General features: G+C 39.5%; 1 protein-coding gene across 11 annotated transcripts in view; it reads right to left on the bottom strand.

The window, feature by feature from the left end:
* The window catches only part of MID1 (midline 1), a 225,851-nt gene that overhangs the window by 103,424 nt on the left and 99,662 nt on the right, over nt 1-22,765 (bottom strand). For 2 of the 11 annotated variants that reach the window (XM_015886998.3, XM_085531982.1), the window contains exon 1: nt 21,457-21,654. The exons of the other annotated variants lie outside the window; for them this stretch is intronic. The gene's annotated coding sequence lies outside the window, so the exon portion shown is untranslated. Of the gene's footprint in view, nt 1-21,456; nt 21,655-22,765 lie in introns of those variants that run through there. 11 annotated transcript variants of the gene reach the window in all.

Genomic DNA, 22,765 nt, shown 5'->3' with positions numbered 1-22,765 from the left:
ATGGATACCCAGTGGAATGCAAATTGCTTAAATCATGGTAAAAACCATATACTCAGTCTACAGCTAGTTCACAGAATGGTTTGTACAACCTCACATAAGATGAATTTAAACCTAGGCCTCCTGAGGCTGCTGAAGAAAATATCTCCACATAGTCAGGCCTTGCTGATTATGCATGATTTATGTGTTGATTTGTGCTTTTCTGATTCTCCAAAGAAATATAAATCACTGTAATGTACTGAATACTATTTTTGTATGCACTACTGACCTGTTCACCTGATTTTTCCTTATTTCAGAAACAAAAAAGAGAGAATTCATAAATCAGAATCAGAGTAGAGTCATCTTTAGAAGTTTGGGTTTTAATTAATGAGGTCGTTATAGCTAGTGTTAAACATAGAGCTCTAATTAATCCCATCAATCACATTACCTCTTTATGTACTAGCAGTTTGCAAGAAATTAAGCAAGCACCAATTTTGTGTAACTGAACAACCCCTTTCTCCCCCTATTTATTACAAACTTTCTAATTGTCTGAGAACTTTCTTGTGTCTTATGCTTTACTCTTCATTCTTTTGTCAGTGTCTTTGCATCTAGAAGATAAAAAATACTGCCAAATTCCAGATTATGGAGTCATGTAAGTATTAGCTCCCACTGACCAGAAAGAAGAGCCCATCACTATGTTGTAGGCTGCCCAGAACCCCCGTAGGTCTCATTATCACTGTCATGGCACTATATGCAAAGGAATCTTAGTCCAAAAAAAAAAAAAATCAACGTCAACCAAGAGACAAGGAAATAAATATGATATAGTTTATTTCTGCCTTTCATCTAAAGAAACTCCTGCCACTGTCACATACTATGTTATACCATAAACTGAAACTAAATGCATACCACCCAGCTCAGACCAAGTGGGAAACAGTACATTTATTCTCAAGCAAGAGAGATAGAAAATACTTAAATAATGCAGTCTAGCAGGTAAACTTAAGAACAAAGACTAATAGTGACTTCAGGAAAAAGAATAAAATCAGCTGGTTATGTAAGCAATAACAATATCCTTGGGGATAAGTTGTTATGAAACTTTCAAATCTGGAGCATGAAATGGCACTCCTCAAGATAATAAAGAGTGTTAAAGCTTCTGCAGATAGAGAAGCTATCACAAACTCAATTATATTTCAAAAGCTGAAGATCATACAAGATTGATATTAGTATGTCAAAGAGAACACAAGTTGGTCAGCTGAGAATGACACATATTGCAGCTATTGGTTTTAGTCTATCTGAAGCAAAGATTTCTAATATAGGCATATTTTTCTTTGGGAAAAAGTAATATTAGCTATGAAAATGATCAGTCTTCACCAGTGCTACAGACAGGTTATGGCCCACATAAAACATTTAATTAAGGGAAAATGTAGGAACAAACCCAGTCACTGTCTGAGCCTGGGAGTACCCTCTCTACTGCTGGTATCAGGCAGCTGGACAGACATCAGCACACCCGTTTCCCATCGTTTTCTCCTCTGAGAGCATTTTTGTGCTTTGGGCCTTCATAATATGCCACCACACCAAGACCCACTACCAATTTTAAGCTTTGGATCTCCTGAACAATAATTTCTCAAATAAGTGGATGCAATGTCTAATAGTGCCCAGCACTGTGAAGATACATAACACTTCAATATTAATTGAAAATTCAGCTTTCTATTCCAGGTGACTTTTATTTGTGATGACTATCATTAAATTACTCTACCAAACTTTCTTTAGGTTAAATAGAAAGAGCAGATGCCCCTTGAAAAAATAAAGTTACTGGAGTACAAAGAAAGCACAATATTGGGCTATTCCCTAGCAGCGTTTGTTGTTGTAGCTCATTTTTCATTTTCCAGTACTGAGAGGCCCTGTGCTCTCTAAGCTTCCTCTCCGCTTGTCAGTCTTGTCCATGTTATCAGCTCAGGAATGCAATAAATTCTCTTTTATTCTTTTGTTCTTTCCCACCGTCTCCATCTAATTAATGCCAAGCAATATAAATATGTCTTTGTGAACCACACAGACACAGCAGTGGCTGAGCCAAGTAGCTGCTGCAGGTGGTAGTTTGTACAATCTGCAAAGCAACCAAAGTGGTTCAGCAGCATGAAACAAACAAACCAACCAGAAAGAAAGACAGACAGACAAGACCATCTGACAACCTGCCTGACAGCCCACCTTTGAGTTATTCTGCACTGATTTCAATGAGTCTGTTTTAAACTGAAGGTCATGATGACTTGTGTGTAACAAAAAGGGAGGAATTCCATTTTTTTCACAGCAGACAAAACTAATCTGCTCAACAGCTTGAATGCTATTCAGAGAATACTTATTAAAGAGCAGCTAGCCAACAGGAACGTCTTCTCCAGGCAACCAACCTGGCTGGCAGCTGGTGACCCCCACAGACAAGCATGCTCTTGAAACCATGCAGATGGATAAAACAACATCATATCTTCTCACTACCTTTGTTTTTTGCTGGATCAACCTAACACTGTTTTCTACTTGCGTTTGTCCTAGCTGAAAACATCCCCTACCAGAACACAATCACTCTCCATTTCAGCCCCAAGACATAGTGAACATGTATCCATGGAGCTGGACTCAGTGATCCCCACAGGTTCCGTCCAATTTGGGATATTCTATGGCTGTACATTACCCAAACAGGTTGAGAGAAGAAGTAGCTGCAGTGTGCTGGAAAAAAATAAAGTTGTTTTATCCCATGAGACTGAAATGCAGGAGCAAAGCTCTTAACACAATCTGTTGCAGTACTTCCTACTTCTTCCAACTGCCTCGTCAACAAAAACATGTATATCCACAACGGTGCGACCATAACCAGCCTGCAAAGTCACAGTTGAAACATAAATCCATGCTATGATCCATTCACTCCATCTAACGATTTCTCGCAGCTTATTCTCCCACCCTCAGCTAGGAAAAAACAACTTTGTTTCCCTGTAGCATTGCAAATGTGTTGTTAAAAACAGGTCTGAGAATGTGCAAAAAGGGATAGGGAAAAGAGTTACATTGCTTTAGTTAGGCTTTCTTTATTATTAATGAACTGATAGGTAAATTCCTTGATATATGAAAGAGAATGATACTTCAATTTCAGACAATAAAAAGCTAGAAATCAAATTTTAGCCATCTTCTTAGGTTTTGTCCAGAAAAAAATGAGTGAAACAGACACCACAGGATGGGAGTAGTTTTCCTTTAGAGATAGATATGTAAAACACATAGTATGGATATTCCTCTGTAGGTAGCCATCTTCCATGGTTAACTCAGAGGAAGCCAATTACAAAAGGGACGTAGAAGAAAGAAAAAGAAATGAATCAGAGAGAAACCAAACTCATAGAGCTCATTTTTTGTCACCTGTACTCCTAAAATTAATTCCATACCATATTCTGTGTGATCTTCTTTGTTACCATCTTAGTAGTCTTTATATTTGACAAGCTACTAATTCTTCTCCCTTCTTTCACAGGAAATGCATCCAAGGGACAGAACAAAGTAATTTACAGCATGCTGCTTTCTTCTATTAAAAATGTATGCTCCTTAAGGACTCCATGTGTTTCAGCTAGCCTGAAGTAAATCTACTGGACTAAAACCATTAGCAATAAGTTATGGTAACTCTCTGTTCAAGGACCCGAGTATGCAAGCCACTTGACAAGGTATTTTCTGGAACAGACCAGAAACCAACACTTTTTACTTCTGTTAGCATAGATGAGATATGCAGAAAGCCCGAGAAATGAAATATTTTGACAGGGTCAAGTGAATTCAAAATGCAGCAGCACAGCCATCACTTCCTTAAACGTTTAATGCTGAAAAAAGATTTAGCATTTTCCAAAGCATATCTTTGTTTGTTTTAGTTAATTAGAACACAGACACATTTTATCCTCAACTACTATTAAGGCATTTAGCAGTAAATGGATAAAAATATATAAACCTCCCTTTAAGTGCATCCTCAGAACCTGGCCCATTCACACCCAGAAACAGTTCCCTGGATGGGTGATTTTTAATCACTGACTGGCAGCAAAAGGATTTAGCTTTGGTCCATTCAAGAAGTAGCTTTAATACACATCAGCCCTCTGAATTGCTGAACTCCAAAACTTTGTCTTCTGCTATGTCTATTCTGCACCTTGCAAAAACTTCAACTTATTTTAATCAATTAACTTACAGTGTCTAAAAACCAATCTATCAACCTTGTAATAACTGCAGGATGGGTCAGGAGAGATAACAGTGATCAGATTTGGCATCCTCCCTACCCAGCATAGTGTCTAGGCAGTCACCTGACCATCTTGCCACATTCTGCTATATTGACACCTTAAACAAACCAGCACAAATCACTTAAGACTTAATGCCATTCTTCCTACTGAATTTTTCTTTTCCAGCAGTACCAAAAGCTTTGCCATTCATAATGCAAAACAGTCCATAGTCTGTCAAAGTTTATAAGAAAGGACTAACTGGATTTATTTATGAGCTACGTTTATACCTTCTGCCTCTTTTACTACAGTTGTGCCAAAGCCCTTCAAAATGGGCCTGCTGCCACCATGCTCAGCACTGCATTAAGTGTGCGATGGTGGTTTCACAAACAAAGAACTAAACAGAGATAACTGAGCTCTTCCAGTTCTCACCTAAATCAGATTATAACCTAAGCTTTTCAAATGTGAATGGAAGACTGTAAACTAAATATCCAGCATCACCTAAGTTTCACAGGAGCAAAAGATTCTGAACTTTGAGGAAGAATGAGTGAATACTTCATTTTAATGTGCTTTCATGCCAGGATTTTATCATACACACAGAGACAGCATGGGGTACTTTGAACAGAGCAGAAAAATACTGCTCTCTTTACCATATTGTATCATAAATTATTTTGAAATACTGAACCGCTACTATTCAAATGGAAAATATTTACTACCAAGATCTATAGTTTTACATTGTATTTGTGCTTGGGATTGTGAAATGCAAGAATTAGCGCTTCCTGGAAACTGAACTAAACTGTGGTTTTGTGACACAGTGTCCTTGTCTGAATGCTTTACTATCATCCCATCACCTCAGCTCTGTAATTGTCTTTAGGTGGACCCCTTGTATGGGATCAAGATACGGTCACAATGGTTTATAATTATAAACTAACATAACTACAGGGGACTGTCAGCCTGCCTTTAGATACTACTTCTTCTACTTTTAGGGAAGTATCAATAACACACGTACACACAAGGAATAAGCAAAAACAACAACAAAACAACAAACAAAAAATTACTCAGCTATATCATGAAAAACTGCAAATTCAGATGACTGACCTAAGCAGGACTTTCACTTCTAGATTACAAAGTAAATTATGTTATGTTATCCAATTTTTATACCAAAGTAACAGAGAAAAGCATCTGACAATACGAACAGAATTAATCATGCATATGTCAGTGGAATTCAACTGCTCATGGCCTGAGCGGTGAAAATTAGACATAAGACGTATGAGTCACTCAGTCAGTGAGTGGTGTTAACTATTCAGCAGCATTTGCGTGACATTCCTCCCCCAAAACAGTTGTACAAAAAACCTATTCTACATACCTTCATGTTGCATAGGGAACATGGATATCCTACACCCATATCCATCGTATTTCAGATGCAAAGACAGAGCTCAAAATAATATATAGCAGAGATAGGAGAATATAAAGCACTCAGAGCTTAATACTTCAACATCCACTTGAAATTCTCAAATAAATATCTTTCTTTACTTTGAGTCATACCAGTACTTAAAGGGCCACAAGGGCTTAAAAAGAAGATTTGTTCTGTCTAGTCTGAAGATAAATATCACCCTATTGTACCAGATGAAGTACACCAGTTCCCAGAGTTTTGGCAATGGATTGCTTGTTTGGAAAAGATCTCAAGTACATTGAGTAATGCTTGTTCTCAGGACTAAACATTTTTTTTAAATGTTCACTCTTTTAAAGCAGTCTCCCATATATGTGTTTATCCTATGATTACACGCCTGACAGAATCAGGGCCAAAGGGCTACAAGTCTTGCTTTCGACCTATATATTTCAGAAGGAGACACTGATTCGTTTGAGAAAAGGAAATACTAAAAATTATGTAGCTTATTTTTAAACTAAAAGATCTAGTTTAGACACAGGAAGATTTCATTTTATTTGTCATACCTCCCTTTAATCATCCATCTGTCCTTTACAGGTTCTCAGGGAGCAGAAAGGAATTGTGTGATGGCACACAGCATCTGGAGCAGGCTGACTTTTCCAGGATAACTGGTGTGTGAACTGATTGGCAGAGTGCTCAGAGAGAACAAATCAAGTTCATATTCACCTCTCCCCATCACATCTGTAACAATGCCATGAACCACCAGAAGGCTTCTTCACATCACCCTTGCAAGCACGCAAGTCAGAAACAGGCTATAGAAGAATGATTTAAAAGTTACTATTGTGTTACATTTGACATAAAATAGATGTTTCAAAGTGCTTCCTAGACTGTGAGTCATTCCAGTTTCTGTGCTGCTACAAGAGCTTAAATCTTCCTGTGCAAAAGCCATGCCTGCAAAAGCAACCCAATGTCATGAGCCAGGAAAACTACCTCCTCGCTGAGGGTTGGAGTTCACACATCTACCTTCACCAGGTTAAAAGCTGAATTTCCTTATGAGATAAAGATAAGATTACTGGAGCACCTGCACTGCCAGTGACCACTACAACACAATGTCAATGACCACAATTTTGCCACTTCAGTGTTTTACAGTGCACCAACCATCTCTCCACCAACCTCTTTCAAAGTACTTGTGTGTCATTTGGGCTGGAAATACCACTGCAGACTGAAATCTGGACATGAGACCTCTAGTGAGTTTTGCCAGATGTATACAAAATTAGGAATGTGTGCAACAATCAATCTTGGCAATAAGGTTGGACTACCCGTGCTGAAACAGTGCACAAATTGTCTGACACAAGTCACTGTCCTCCTTATTGAAGGAAATACGGATTCAGAGACCTTGAAGAAAATATGGGTTCAGAGACCTATCCGACAAATATTCTGATGCAGAGCTTGAACAGATCTTGGAATTAGTTTGCTTATGATACTGGTATATAACACAGCTGAGAAAACTCAAGGCTTCATTTTTCCCAATTTTTACTGCTGTGAGGGCATACAACACCTCATGTTTTCAGAAATGCATACAAAAACATACATTTCTTATAAGTCCGGTTTTTTCAGAGAAGTGCCCAGAACTCTTTAAAAAGAAAAAAGTAAAACAGTAACATCCATTTAATACACTGTCAGTGGCTCTTGAAAACACAGGCTGTTCTCTCTGCCCATTATCTTGCATAAGCAAAATATTAAGTTGGTCACAGAGCCAGAAAAGTTCTGTTTGCATCTGTCCCCAGAGTGTCTCAACATATGCAGCACTCTGTATGCCACAATTTCCTTCCTGAATCAGTTTCCTCTCCTTTCATCTCAAAGTACTCAGCTAAAAAGTCAGAATTTGATGGATATAGTTCTTCTAAATGATAGCCCAACACTTTGAAGTTTGATTTTCTTCCTTGCCAGTGTTATACAACAGGCTCCTTATTTTCCTGCAGCATATTTTTGTTTAAATACTAAAATAACAGGACCTTAATGGAACATAAAATGACTATATCATTGTAGATAGCCCTTTGCTGCCAACCATTCCATACAATCTTTACCATGCATGGCTCATTACACAAGAAACATTTCCAGTTTTCTTGTGCCTTAGCCCCATTTCATTAGTATGTGCTGTTCCTTCACGGATCATAACATATTTTTAAAACAGTCCCATTTCTTAAAATACCAAACTGTTCAACACATTTTAGTTGTTTGTTTGTTTTAAATTATTGGCATTAAATCACTACATTCAAACAGTCAAACAGAGAAGATTATATGTGACAGTTGCCTGAACAGAGAACACTTGTTAGCCTTTCTTTTCAGCTTTATGAATGCAGGAAAAGCATGAGGTATCATTTGGAGGCTAAAAAGAATATATCATTTGAGCATAACTTCAGAAAGAGTTTTAGCCATTGAAACCCAGCAGCCGTGGGCAACAAAAATTTCCCATGGATTTTAAATTCACAGAATTGGCAGACCTTTTGTAGAGGCAAGGGGTAAAGTTCACGCATTTCATAGCTTCACTAACTCCAAGAAACAAGGGTGCCTTTATGTACTCCTGAGCTTTTCTATAGAAGGGATCCTTCCACTGTTCTCAAAGATAAGTAATAATATATCTCAGATACAATACTCCCATACTAGTGAGCAATACATCCTCCTAAGTATATTCATATGCTTGGTTATCACATATTCTGTACCTTGGGTTAAATTATAACATTTTAACAGTAAAATGCTGCCTACCACCTTGAAGAAACACTAGCTGCCTTTTGCAGCTCAGATTCCTGTAAACGGGGGAAAGAGGCAACTCTGCTCAAAATGGATGCCTGGGAAGACAGAGCTAAACCTGAATAATCAGCCCCAGCAGGGGGCTGGCAACAAAGCCCAGAGAGGAAGTTAAAAGGATTAGCAGTATCACACTTCCTAGTATTAGTGAACCTCCCTCTTACCCTGGTGCAAATATATCTCTCCTACTAACCTGCCCTTTATCATTTTTACTGTAATGAAAACAGCTAAATTACACGCATGTGGTAACTTAAACTCCACACCTGAGGGACAGACAAACCACTGTGCCTTTGTAAGAGGTTTGAGCGTGGTCTGCTCATTAATCTGTGCTGCTAACATCATCACTCCAAAGGAGCCTGGTTTGGTAGGCTCTCTGCCCTCTATCCCACCCACCATGTCCTGGCCTGGGGCTCCCAGCACAAGAAGGACACATAGCTCTTGGAGCAGGACCAGAGAAGGGGCAGGAAGATAACCAGAGGGCAGGAGCACCTACCCTGTAAAGAAAGACTGAGGGACCTCACTGTGGCCTTCCTGTACTTGAGGGAAGCTTACAAGGCAGGACAGGGACTGACCTTTTACACAATCAGACAGTGACAGAACAAGGGGGAATGGCTTTAAACTGAAAGAGGGAAGATTCAGGTTAGATGTCAGGAGGAAATCCTTTACCCAGAGGTTGGTGAGGTGCTGGCACAGCTGCCCAGAGAAGCTGTGGTGCCCTACACCATCGAGGTTGGATGGTGCCCTGGGCAGCTGAGCTGGTGGGGGGCAGCCCTGCCCATGGCAGGGGTTGGGGCTTTGAGGTCCCTTCCAACCCAAACCAGTCTGTGATTCTATGATTCCATGATAACTGATGTCAGGGAAAACACAATTTAACAGATAGAGGAGTGTCCACAATAGAAGCTTACAGATGACCAGATTCTACTCATCCTTGACTTTTTCATACTCGATGCACACCTCAAGGACCCAATTTACCTGAACCATTTGAAGAGGTTTTCATGCAAAAGGAATTGTGCTCTGGAAGTACCGTGGGCTATAAAAGAACCCTGAAGGGAACAGGCTATCATAGCTGTCCACACTGTCTGTGTCTGTTGTTAGATGACTCTCATTAGAAGAGGACAGCACATTCAGAATGCTTCTAGATACATATTCACACTTCCTGGAATACAAACATGTACTTAAATTGAGACTGGAATAGCTCATTATAAGGACATCTCATAATATATTCTACAAAGGGCCTTCAGCTAACAAAAAAGAAAAGATGAGTCAGTGAATTTCCTTCTTACTTGGTAGACATGTGCAAATGTTTATAATCTTTAAAACCTACAAAGCACCACATTTAGATTCCCTGATGAAGTCAGGTTTTAAAAGGCAAGATGGACTTCTGCTGTTTCCCATATGCAATATTTCTGCCTTACAAATGCTTCAGTTTTAACTTTTTTTGTTTCTCTCTTTTTTAATGAGATTGAGAAAGAGTATCGTTGGATTCAAATATAGCATGAAGTTCTTGCAGTCTTCTTAAAAATCCCCAGCCTATTAGAGATGCCTTTCCCCCATAACATTCCCTTGTTCCATTCCCTTGTTCTGTAGCTGGCCTACCTGAAACACTAACACAGTACTCCTTCATTAAACGTGTCTTCTCAGACAGCAGAAAAGCTCAATATTATTTCCTTTATTCTGTATTGTCCTGCTTAGGTATAGCCTATGTTAAGTATGCATATGTACATTCATCACTATTATCTTTTTTAAGCCATATTAACACTTTCCTTCTTTAAGTTAAATAGTGCCCCATGTAGAAAACTACAGCTTCATGATGTTATGTCAATCCATATGTTTCACAGATGGATAAAAATTAGTTATACAAGGTTTTGTTGGGAAAGGCATGATCCTACAGGTCCATTTGTATTTATCTCCTCTTCCATTTGATACAAATAATCACCCATAGATTTTGACTCAAAGGTCTAAAACCCAATTATTAAGATGAGGAAACTTCTTGTGTGCACTGATACAAAGTCCCTGTGTCAGCTGCTACGATTTCCTGGGGCAACTGTTGCTGAAGCCAAAGCATTCTATGATGCTTTCCATTCAGTTCCAAGTTGGGTTCCCTGACCTCCTGAGCACTTGGAGTGAAGTATAGACAGGTACTAGCTTTCTGTCAGCCTAAAACTATTTAATCTGCATCTTCATGCCAAGGTGAACAGGAGAGATATAGCAGCAGACATGAAAACACAGCTAGATACACACTTCATACCTATGCTAGTGTCATTTAGCTCAGAAGTGCTTGGAAGCACCACATAAACGAGAAGTGTAAGTCTTCAGTTACAGTCCAGTAACACAGAGGTATGGAACTGTAATAGAGCCATGAACTGTCCCAGACCAGGCTTCCTGTCTCAGTGTATTTACATGTAAAACAGAAAGATAAACCTGAAAAATATTAAGAATATCAACCAAGTACAAAACCTTTGACATAAGGCTCTAAAACGCACACACATTTCATCACACATCTGTGCATTCTTTCATTCATTGAAATGAAATGAAATGCTCTGAATATTTGGAAAATAAGATCAACACATCTCCCTTGCATGCTCAGAGCTACACTGATATTATACAGTCTGGACTGAAACTTTCCAGGTCAGATTTGGACATACTGAGTATATTTTGTGGAGCAGCCTTCTCTTCTCTACAGACACAGACCACTTCCTATTACCATCTGCAAATTTTTCCATAAGAACTTGCTGCTAATGCAAGATAGCAGAAGTTTATGTCCCTCACTGGAAGCCATTCTAGAGGCATTTATGGCCTTAGGTCTTATATACCATTTCACTTAAATATTTATGATACTATGACTCATTTCATTACTTGTGTAATCAGAGTTTGAAGAACGGATACTCTTTATGCCCTTCTGAACTACAGGTACATCACTACTGGCATTAAGCAACTAAAGATTGCAATCAGCTCTTATCTACATACTACTACTAAGTTTTGCATCTCTTTTGCTTCCCCGACAATCCCGATAGCTGAATTATAGCCTGCTGCTGATGCCCTGTGAAACCTTTAGCATCCTTTTTTCTTCATTTCTTAGAAAGGTACATACATGTGTGTCTGCAAAGAATCTGAAACACAAACTTGTTTGTTTCCTTATTGTAAAAGACCAAGAAGAAGCATGGTGCCTGCAATGCTTATTATTGGGTAGTTTCACAAGATAATAATATAGGCTAAGCTAAGGACATTTATTCACCATATTATGATTTCTCATTATATTGATCTATTCTGGAAAAGAGTTATCCTATGAGTATAAAAAAAAAAATGAGCACTTGGAAAAATTATTATCATTAATAAAATCAGAATGCATAATCAGACTAAGCACTTCTGACTACTGGAGACTTAAAAAAAAATGAACATGCTTATTTTTAGTAGAACTGAAATATTTTGGATTTCATAAATTCTCTTTCCTATCATCTGGTCCAACTCAATTTCACAATGAAATTATCTGGTTTAAAAATTCACATGAATTCTTCACCTCCTGTTTCACCAGGTAATTTAATGCCAAGAAGTATTTCACTTTCATTCACAGATCAAGATTTCTGACAGAAGAGTTCCCTACTGAAAAGTTCACTTTCATCATAATTGACATATTTTATAGGACTATGTCTTCTTGAATTAAATGTTTTAAGATATGCATCAAATAAGTGATTTCAATTAATTTTCTCATTTTTTTTAAACACAAATATTTTTGTTCCCCTATGGTATGTAGAACATAAAATTTAGTGCTTTAACACAATAATCAGAATTATTGCTCAGTCCAAATACGTCCCAGAACATCAATTCTGTGCCTTACTTTAGGGTTTTGTCATCTGAAGATAAAACGTTTTTAGTGAGCTGCCTGGTTTGCTTGGGTGTTTTGGAGGGGTTGGTTTTTTCGGAGAGAGTAAGAGAGAGAAGAGTGATTTGTTCTTGTTGGGAAAAAGGGTATCGTTTTAGGAGCATATTCCACATAGACAGTGTGCAGTTCAACCTCACAGTCATGACCTGACTATTACACCTCCTTAAGCAATCAGCATCAATTCTTATTGGTCACTGTAAAAATACGCTTCAAAACATCTTTCAAAGTCAATATTATAACCTCCATTTTCCAGACAAAATTAAGGTACCATTTTTTCCAAAGGCTCTCCTGTATGTTATTGTCTAAGCCTTTTTTCTGGTTAATAGCTCATTTCAACTACACAGTGTGGAGAGGCTAAAAAAGGATTTGCCGTACTTGTAGAAGCAGTACACCAGAAAGTCAGAGCTGCCCCAGGCTACACCATCACTTAACAGAGTGCTAAGACAACTGACACAAAAAGCATCTTCTCTTACAACTGTTTTCATAAAAATAAAGTCTAACAGAATGTATCACCAATAATAATCAAAGATATAATATTGACTCATCATTTTTACTACATACAATTTTTAATGGTATTCAAGACTTCTAATACAACTCCTGCCTACCACTCCAGGGCACAAGTGACAGGAGCCGTGGAAATTGGTTGTATTCTCTTAACAACTCTCAAATTTTGCCTACAAAACAAAGTAGTGCGGCATGGAGATTCTCCTGCTTGATTAAAGCAGGCATGCACTAGGAGCCTTCTTAAAGAGTTTTGCTTTTTTTTCCTTTTAAATATAAGTCTTTCAACAACAACAACAGCAAAATAGAAATGAAAAACAAATTGCTACAGTTTATCTACATGCCACTTTGCATCCTATTTCTGAAACAAGAGTTGACAGGCCAACATATGTGACCAATAGCCGCTATTCAGAGTTAAGCTCTGCAAATGGTGACTGACATGGAGCCGGGCATTCCATTAACCAAGGGAATTAACAGTCGCAGACCAGCCAAAATAAACTTTCCTCTGGGTGTTAATTGTTCTGAGTATCATTCTTTCCCACACACTAGGTAAATATTCTTGATCTTTGGATTTGGACAACAAACACCCCTATTAATTACATAATTTGTCCATTATCACCTGAAGACGTCCTTAACCTTTACCTACCCAACACAAAAAAGAGAACAGATTAAGTAAACCGCCTTCTATTTAAATATAACTAGATCTCCAAGCTCCACTACCTTGCTTAATTTGCTACAGTGCATATGCCATGCAAATTGCAAATGGCATGTATCGGCATATCAGAACATATTCACACATATTCTTTAAATTTCTGATGGATAATTCTAAGTGCTTTCAACAGAAACACTACAAAGCTGAGAAAATGAATTAACTCAGTCATCTTTCACCTCTAAAAACTGGACTTCAATCTGGCTTGAAGTACAGCACTTGTATAGTATCTATCCATAATGTACAATCTTCTAACTGATGTCACCTCTTCAATAATGCTTTCAAAAGCCAATATCTCATGCAACTGGGCTGTTGATATAGTTTGGGAAAAGCTTGTGATTTGGGAGTAAGCATTTTCATCTATTAGCAAAATAAAGAATGATGCTTTTGTTTTCCTTCTACCTGAGAGCCAGACTGTCAATTCTGTAAGATGGTCTTTCTCCACACAGTGGAAGAGTTACACGATCAAGAGTACTAAAGGTCTTTATTAGAGGAATGAAGCCCTTTTTAGCACAGCTTTGTAATATAGAATTTCCCATAATTTCTTACACTGATGCTGCCCCCATAAGCCTGGATTACAGATTTCAGAATTGAAGATGCATATAGCTATTGACATAATTGACTTCTTAACTGATCATTTATACCTCTAGAACTCAAGGGCAAAGTTTCAGCTCTGAGTAGAAAAAGTTTATTCGCATACACTATACAATAAACTCAAGTTTTAAAAAGCCATATGCATTGGAATTTGACCAGAAAATTAATATCTCTTTAAAAACCTAAAAGCTTAAAAATCCAACACAATAGTATATATTTATCTTGCTAAGGAATGGCAAGTTCAGAAGATGAGCTTTGTTCTCCCCATTACAACTTTACAGCCTAAAGTTAAGGGGCCTGAAAAGGACAGGTATCATCAAAAATGGCCCTTCCAAGAAGAGACAGATCAGACAGTTTAATGAAGAAAGTATAGGAAACTAAGTCTACTGCCTTTATCTCCCTTTGCACATATTTAGAGGTCATTATCCGCCTTAATTTTCTGGCCACTGCCTTGATTCTCTTTGCCTCCAGGCTCCTGAAGTTTATGAACTATTCCTCCTTCTATACAGGGACTATAAGAAATAAGGGGACAAACACTTTAGCGGGGTCTGTTGTACTATGACAAGGGGAAATGGTTCCAAACTAAAAGAAGGTAGATCTAGCTTGGACATAAGGATGATGTTATTCACAGTAAAGGTGGTGAGGCACTTGGCACAGGTTAGCCAGAGAGGTGGTAGAAGCCCCATCCTTGGAGACATTTAAGGTCAACCTGGACTCTGAGCACTTGCTCTAGCTGTAGATGTCCCTGTTTGTTGTAGGAGCGCTGGACTAGATGACCTTCCAACTTGAACCAACCTATGATTCTTGAATCCCCACAAGCTTCAATAACAGTTTCTATATTCACAATTTTCTTCCTCAGCTTTCCTAACAAAATTTTAAGAAAAGACTGATAACTTTCCTCTTTCTCCAAGTTTCTCTTGCTTTGTTTTTTCCTCCCACATAGTAATTTCTCCTTCAGTTCTCTTTCTGTTCTTCATTTCTGTCCTTTATTTTCTAAGTAACTATTCTCATCTCAGAAACCTATCCAAGTATTTTAAAATGCACTTCTGTCAAGAAAAATGGAAACCTGCATTTCCTTTTGAACAGGAAAAGCACAAACAGCCAAATCTGTCCCTGCCTTTCTTACACTTTCTTTCCTCTCAAGTACCTCAAAAAGGTAAACACGTTTTAATCATACCCGAGCACAGCATCAACTAATGACAAAAACATCAACCCTCAAAAATCTTCACCCAAAAATATTTTCAAACTTAGGATTTTCAAGGAAACTTTCCAGTTCACTGATGGAAAGAAGCACAGTCAACAGGTTAAAGGAGGTGATGCTCTCACTCTACTCTGCACTATGAGATCCCACTTGGAGCAGTGCTCCCAGCTCTAGGGTCCTGAGCACATGAAAGACATGAGCTTGTTGGAGCAAGTCCAGAAGAATACCATAAAGATGATCAGAGGTGCTGGAGCACCTCACCTATAAAGACAGGCTGAGAAAGCCCACATGAAGAAATTCTTTATTATGATGGTGGTTAAGCACTGGAACAGGCTGCTCAGAGAAAGTGTGGATGCTTCACCCCTGGATGTGTTCAAGACCAAGCTGGGTGAGGCTTTGGACAACCTATCTAATGGAAGCCATCCTTGCTAATGGCAGTGGAGGTAGAACTAGGTGGTCTTTAAAGTCCCATTCAACCCACATCATTTTATGAAAAGTGAAGAGTGTGGGGGGGAAATAATTAAATGCCAATCTTTTTCTTGTTTGTCATGCTCAAATTGCCAGCTGCCCATCAGCCAGAGCAGAAATCCCAAGCTGGCAAAGCCTACCTCCCAAATGAGATTAAAAACACACTTGAAAAGAGATGGAGATAGCATTTCGCCTCTTTCTGCACTGTACCTCTCTTCTACCATGTTCACCCTACAACTCCTACGAGCTCCAGTGCTGTCCAGATACCTAGTGATAGAGCAGGAGGTTGTCGACAAGAAAGTGAGGGAGCAGTAACAGAAACAGTAAAGCAGAGATGGAAAGGGGGCAGTGAGGCTTGACCCTGAAAGGTGAAAAATCATTGGACTAGAGCAACAAACACAGACTTTGCTTCCAACAATAAAACAGCATTGCTGTCTCTCGAGGCATACTCACCTCATCGGCTCGAGACAAACTGGGAAATAAAGTGCCCTTCTCCACTAACTTGCTTAGTCTCATAACAGTTTCCAGATTTTCTAGACCACAGAGACACAATCTGTCTTCCTAAAGCTAATGGTTCTGCAATATTTACAGGTATAAATTCATGGAAACAGACAATAGAAAAATATCATGGAAACACACAAATCTTACAAGATCCATGACCTAATACCCCAGGATTTCTAGTCCAGAAAGATACATAATGCTTGAAAAGTAACTAAAGCCTTTTGTGGGCAATCACACATTGACATCAAGCTAAAGAGGGAAAGTGTGGTTTTATTTTGATTTTCTTACCTCAGTTGGGAAGCCTCTCTTGGAGGCTGCAAACTAACTTTCTTAATAGCCTTGACATGAGCTTTAACAAAGGTAAATATAATGTCCTGTACCTGGAAAGAAGTAATCCCACGCAGCAGAGAATATGGACTGCAGAGCAACTCTGATGAAAGGGAGCAGGGGACTGTGTGAAGCATCACACTGAACATAAGCCACCAGTGTTCCCTGACAGGGAAGGAGGCCAGAATCAGGAAAAGGAGTCGGTAAATCAAGAAATATGACTATTTTACTCTACTATGTACTTCTTAAGCCCTGCCTGAATTACTGCACCCACTTTTGTTTCCCTCTGTTGACAAAGTTTGAAAGGGTTCATAGAAGGGCCATTGGCATAATTAGTGGGCTACAGAAATTGACATGAGAAGAAATGTTGGAAGAACCAGATTTGCTCAGTCTGAAGAAAATAAGAGTCATTGGGGAATCTAATCATAATTCTTGAATATCTAGGAAGTTTGTTGCAGAGCAGATGGAGTTACTCTCTTCCCAAGAGTGCCTGCTGTCAGGACAAAAAGCAATGGGCACGAGCTGCTTCCAAAGGAAATTCTCAGGATGTAAGAAAAAGAACCTCCTCCCCATGACAGTAGTTAGAGATTGTGAGAGGTTTTTCTTATTTGTTTATAAACTATCACGGTCTTGGATCATCAGTGTACAAACACAAAGATACTCACTACCTGGGCTTATACTGCTCTAGGGATACATTATATTTATTTCCAGTCCTTGCTAATTGCTCATAAACAGTTTACACCTTATTTTTATTTAAAGGGAGGAGGAGGGATTAGTATACTTCTCTCATGACATTTTCTTCTGCAGTTGAGACATTCAAGGAGAATTATACTGTGGAAGGATTTTTTAACCTTCAGAAACAAGGCTTAATTAGGAATCAAGAGCAAATGTTACAGTACAGAAGAGGCATCGCTGAGCACTTGCTCTTGTTGGGCTTTTGTTCCAATTAAGCTGGTTAACTAGAGATGTTAAGGGTATTTGCATCTGAAGCATATCCAAAGATCTTATACAGCTATTACAGTTTTAATTTTTATTCTAGCTGAGAGAACTCTGAGTTAAGTGGAACCTCTTGAAGACTTGATGCTTTTGCAAAGAGATAGTGAAAAAGCTGCACAGCTCTCACTTTATCAATGTATTTTACCACTGTAAGGAGCAAGCTCATGCTGAAATTTAAGCACAAATTTCTTACAATTAAAGACACATCAAATTAAAATGAACAAGCAAACCCCCCAAAACGGGAAAGAAAGCCTGTGTTTGGTCTCACACTCTCACCTCATGTGCTCAGCGTTTGTCACAAGGGAGACAATTTACCTCTTGAATAACATAGTAATTTGAAGGGGAAAAATCCATCCCATCTTGGCAATTCTGCTAATTTCAGCAGGGGCAAAATCAGGCATCAGAGTTCCTCAGTTTGGATCAAACAAGGCTAAGAAGCAATAGCTTCAACCTTGCAATACCCTGCAGTGGTGACAGAGCAGTAAGGGACGTAGCTGTAGGTATGTAGGTAAAAGCAAGGGTGAGACAAGAGTCCTCCCTTTCTAGCATTCAACAATATACTGTAATTGGCTACAGCAGCAACAGATTATTTTTCCACCAGAACAAAGAACAGTAGCATTTAATCCTTAAGTTTATCCCTGATGTACCACAATTTGAGCCCTGGCAAATACAAAGTCTTGCTTTACAAGTCCAGATGGTAAGGGGGGGGGGGGGGAAAGCACAATGTAACAAAAATGTGAAGGGATGTCCTTGTGATTTTGATCAAGACTGAAAGAAAAAACTCAGTTTTTTCCAAGAGGAATATACAGATGACTTCAGGTGGGACCCTACATTTCAAAGGAAAAGCATGTGTAACAGTTCCTTTAATCCACTCTATTTTACATAAGCATCCAGGCAAAGTTAATAATTCTATTGTCTAGTCATGGAAAACCTTCATGAGAAAGGTGTACATGGCTACATGAGTTAGCATAGTGATTATTTGTGAACTTGATGAGCTTTATAGCAAGAGGGACGAAATTTATCTCAAATTTTGTAGACACAAATTCACTGTGACCAAAATCACTCCTTTATGTATCTCCTCTGTGCGAGAGAAAAGAGAATCCAATTTCATGAGATTTGGGTTTGTATCATCATTCCCTGGATCTCCAAAATTAGCCTGAAGGATCCTTTTAGAGAGTAGGTAAATATATATATAAAATATTACGACAACACTGCAATGCAAAAAGGATGTTAAATTGCTCATCCAAGGAGATGACATAACTAATACTGACATAATTTCCAAGCAGCAAAGCAAAACTAGGTCAAATCACATTGACCTATCTAACATAATAAGCTTTTTTTCAGATTTTTACAATGTAGACTGTGTCTGCAGGCATTAATGTCCCCTGTTATCAATGTATAGTGTTGTCACTCTACTTTAATGTCTTATCACTATGTTGTGTTAATTAGACCAAAACAATATAGTGCACTTTTGAACTGCTTAGCTCTCAGTTTGAAGTCTGCCTAATCTATACTTCTGAAGTTATCCAGTTAGAAATGAAGTCATTAACTTTTTACAGTCGCTTGTTTCAGTAGATGCTACCAGGGTTGGTAGAATAGTGGAGCTCTGCACACAGGTCAAAACCCAAGCTTTCAAGCTGCATTATGTTTGTCTGCATACCTAATGTGTGTCATCTAGCAAAGTGCACACTGATTCTGATACCACTTTACAGTAAACTCAACCAAAATACAGCGTGAGTATCCCACACTCTTGGTTATCAAATGTACCTTCCCAAGCACTGTGTCCACACTCAGTGCTCTCAGAGGGACAGCCCATCTCCTTGCCCAAGGCAGCCTCACCTTCCCTCTTGTTGCTCCTCTGCACATCAGATTTTCTGCACACATGTTTTACAGTGAGATTATAAACAGAGTTGTGTAGGTTTCTGGCTACAGCCTCACAAACTCCCAGAAAAAGTGGAACAGAAGGTAAGAATAATATGTGCCTGTGTCCCTGCCTCCAGAGATGAGGTGGGACTGGAGAAAAAAAGGCTGAATACTTGAGGCCCCAGCTTGCCAAGAAGCTGGAAGGAAAGAAGTCGAGGCAGAAATCAATCCAACTTCACTGGTTCCCAAAGCAGAAAATGTCAACGGAGCTTAAATCATCCTGGGGAATATATAGATTCTACAGCAAAGGCATAAACTTAGGGTAAACCAAAAAAGCACAACCCATATATTCCAGTGATAAACCCCCTCCAGCACTTTCAGAGTATCCCTGGTGATGAAGAATACCTTGAAACTTGGATGCTGGCTATTATGATGATAAAATGGATGGATTTGGCAGCTTCAGCTCTAAATATATAGATAGTGCATTTACCATGTTTCTTTATTCATGTCTTGTTTTGATGTCTCCATTTCCCCCTCAGAAAGAAAAATCGAAGTAAAACAGAAAATAAATAAATAAATGTGAAGAATTCATATTTCCATATGGGACAATTATTGTAAAATATATAATTTTTTATAGAACCATTTTGCCAGAAGAGGCTGACTTCCCAGAAGTCTTTAAAAGAAAGGATCAGCTAATGCTCAGAATAGTTTCTAATAAGGAAAAATAAAAATGAAGGTATCAGAAATGATCAGATGTCTCATCTGTGCAGGCTCTTGCTTTGCTTGACTAAAAGTAGTCGAGCAGCTCTCTGGTGCCAGGGATGAGAGCCCAACCTGACACTGGTGGAAGGAGGGGCCTCAGTGCCCCACTGCGGCTGTTCAGTAATTAAATACCTGGAGGCCCAAAGAGCCAAGTTAATGCTATTAGTCATGGACACCTGCTTGGGACAGAAAGCAGGTGCAGGACCAGGATTCCAGTCCACACGTCCCACAGAAGGCTGCTCCCACAAGGGCAATCCTCTATTCTCCAGTGTCTCTGGTACCCCAGAAAGCTTCAAGCAGCAACAGAGAACTTTGTTCTTCCCAGTTTTTACATCCATTATGGCAATGGATAAGCAGCGCCAGAGGCCGCAGGTGCCCAGGCAGCATGGCAGCTGGGGCAGAGCATGACAGGCAGCTGTCAGTGTTGCTGGAGCCACATGCACAAGGTTGGCCTTCCCACCCCAGCACGTGGTGCAAGTATCAGAGTCTCCACTCGCTCCTTTCTGAGGCCATGAAATACCCCTCAGAAAACATTTTTGTCACAGTCTGTCACACTATAATGAAAAATCCTACCAGCCCTGTGGATCTCCTCATTTACTGCCCCGCTAAGCCAGGGGTAAAAGCCTGAACACTGTTATTTGTTTTACTGCCTTCAAATTGTCCTTAGCAAAGCATCTCAACACTTATGTAACCAGAAAAATTTTATCCTACTTCAGGGCCAAACAAATACAGCCTACTTTCCAGTTTCTTAAGTCTTCCCACATCCCCCTGGGAAGATATAAATTATAATGATAAACAACCACGAGATGACAGCAAATAGAAAAGATTTTTAAAGAATTAAGAGTTATTCTCATTGCTTAGGAAAGAGATCAAAATCAGCTTCCTACCCTGCAGCGCCTTTTCCAGCTCTCAGGCAGTGATCTCAGGGATATACAGTAATTCCTCACAGCTTGCTAAAGCATTACAAGCTCCAAGCTGCAATAAAAGACTTCCAGTCCAAGGAGAGGCTAAAGAGCACTGTACCCTAACAACCCCTAAACTCAGTTCGAACAAACCCCAGCATACTCTCACAAAGGCTATTCTTGGGGCTGTGTGGGAACACAGACCTGCTCCTCTCTCCCAGCTCAGCCCTCAACCCTCAGCCAGCCCAAATTGCTTCTCTGTCTTCCCATTCACTGAGCTTCAGCATACCCATCCTTTGAGCATTCACCACCACAAGCTCCTCATTCCCAGCAGCTCATTTTCCCTGACCCCAGGCTGCCGTAAACCCCTTACCTCTGGTGCAACTTTGCAGAGCGACTCTAAGCCCAGGCAACTTTTTTTTTTGCAGAGCTCCAGAGCTGCTGTAGCACTTTGTGCCACTGCCTCCGTCCCTTCCCAGTGGGGAAGCCCTGGGACAGGCCAGTGGGGGAAGGAGTCAGCCAGCGGGGCCCAGTGCCGGGTGGGAGGCGAGGGCCGGAGACAGGCCCCATCAAAGGCAGGAGGCCTGCTGGGGATCAGAGAGCGAGATACGCATCTAAATAATTCAGGCACTAATAAAAGCTCTGCGCCAGGCTCTGCGAGCTGGGAGAGAAGGCTGAATCTTAGTGTCTTTCGAGCTGTAGAAACGCCATGTAACTTAATAACCCGATGCTGATAAACCAATATTATTTTAAGAGTATCCCACAAAGTTAACAAGGAAAGTGGCTGTGCCCAGTTTCATTGTTTTATAGGTTTAGCTTCAGGCTGAAATTCTAATGAGTGAAGGTTTTGAGAACTTCAAGTCTGACCTCTACAGGTGAAATAGGTACAGTAGCACTGATCTCAAAATGAACATCGTATTTTGAGGGATTGGAGAAAGGACCAGATGTAATAGAAAACCCCAGGCTATCATCATTACATCATTAAAGTCTTATTTTTAAAACACTACATTATCTGTGGTAATTTAGTTCATCCAAATGCATTCTTGCAAAATGCATCCATTCTGCAGCAAAACCAGAAGGACATCCAGCATGAATATACTTGCATTCCGAAGTCTTACAAGGTTTTGTTCTGCTTTTTATTATTCCTCCCCCTCCCCAATCTTCCATATGATCTGCTCCTTCAGCGCTACAGAAACAAACGCTACTTTGAAACCGATAACATACATTTGTGTTTTGCAAAACTGATGTTTTTAAATGCCCTGACTGGTGCCACCTTTTTCTAATCAGAACCAACCACTCTAACAAACTGCCCTTTGTCCGGTGATCCCATCCCCTCTGTTCCCACCAACCTACAGCACATGTTGCCATAGCTACACTGCACGTCTGTTTACCACACAAGTGATCAAAGGAGGCAGACAACACACACATACACACACGCACCAAATCCTCACCAGGTTTCCTATGGAGCAATGCTCCGCCACTAATTAACTGATACACTCTCTGCCTGAGGACTTTGTACACTTGTTTTCTTTATTCTGAACGGTAAACACACAAAACAACAGGAAACCTGCATTCTCTGAGATGCTCATTCTCCCCTTACAGACCAAACAAACAACAAAATGTCCCAGGAGGAACTTTAAAGAGAGTTTCCTAAATCAAGGCTAAGGATTAGAGCACCCCAG

The sequence above is a fragment of the Coturnix japonica genome, chromosome 1 (genome assembly GCF_054131305.1).
Source record: "Coturnix japonica strain WE chromosome 1, WE-NBRP24, whole genome shotgun sequence".
Classification (NCBI taxonomy): Eukaryota; Metazoa; Chordata; class Aves; order Galliformes; family Phasianidae; genus Coturnix; species Coturnix japonica.
Note: the sequence above shows the minus strand (reverse complement) of the source record. Positions and strands in the feature narration are given on the sequence as shown.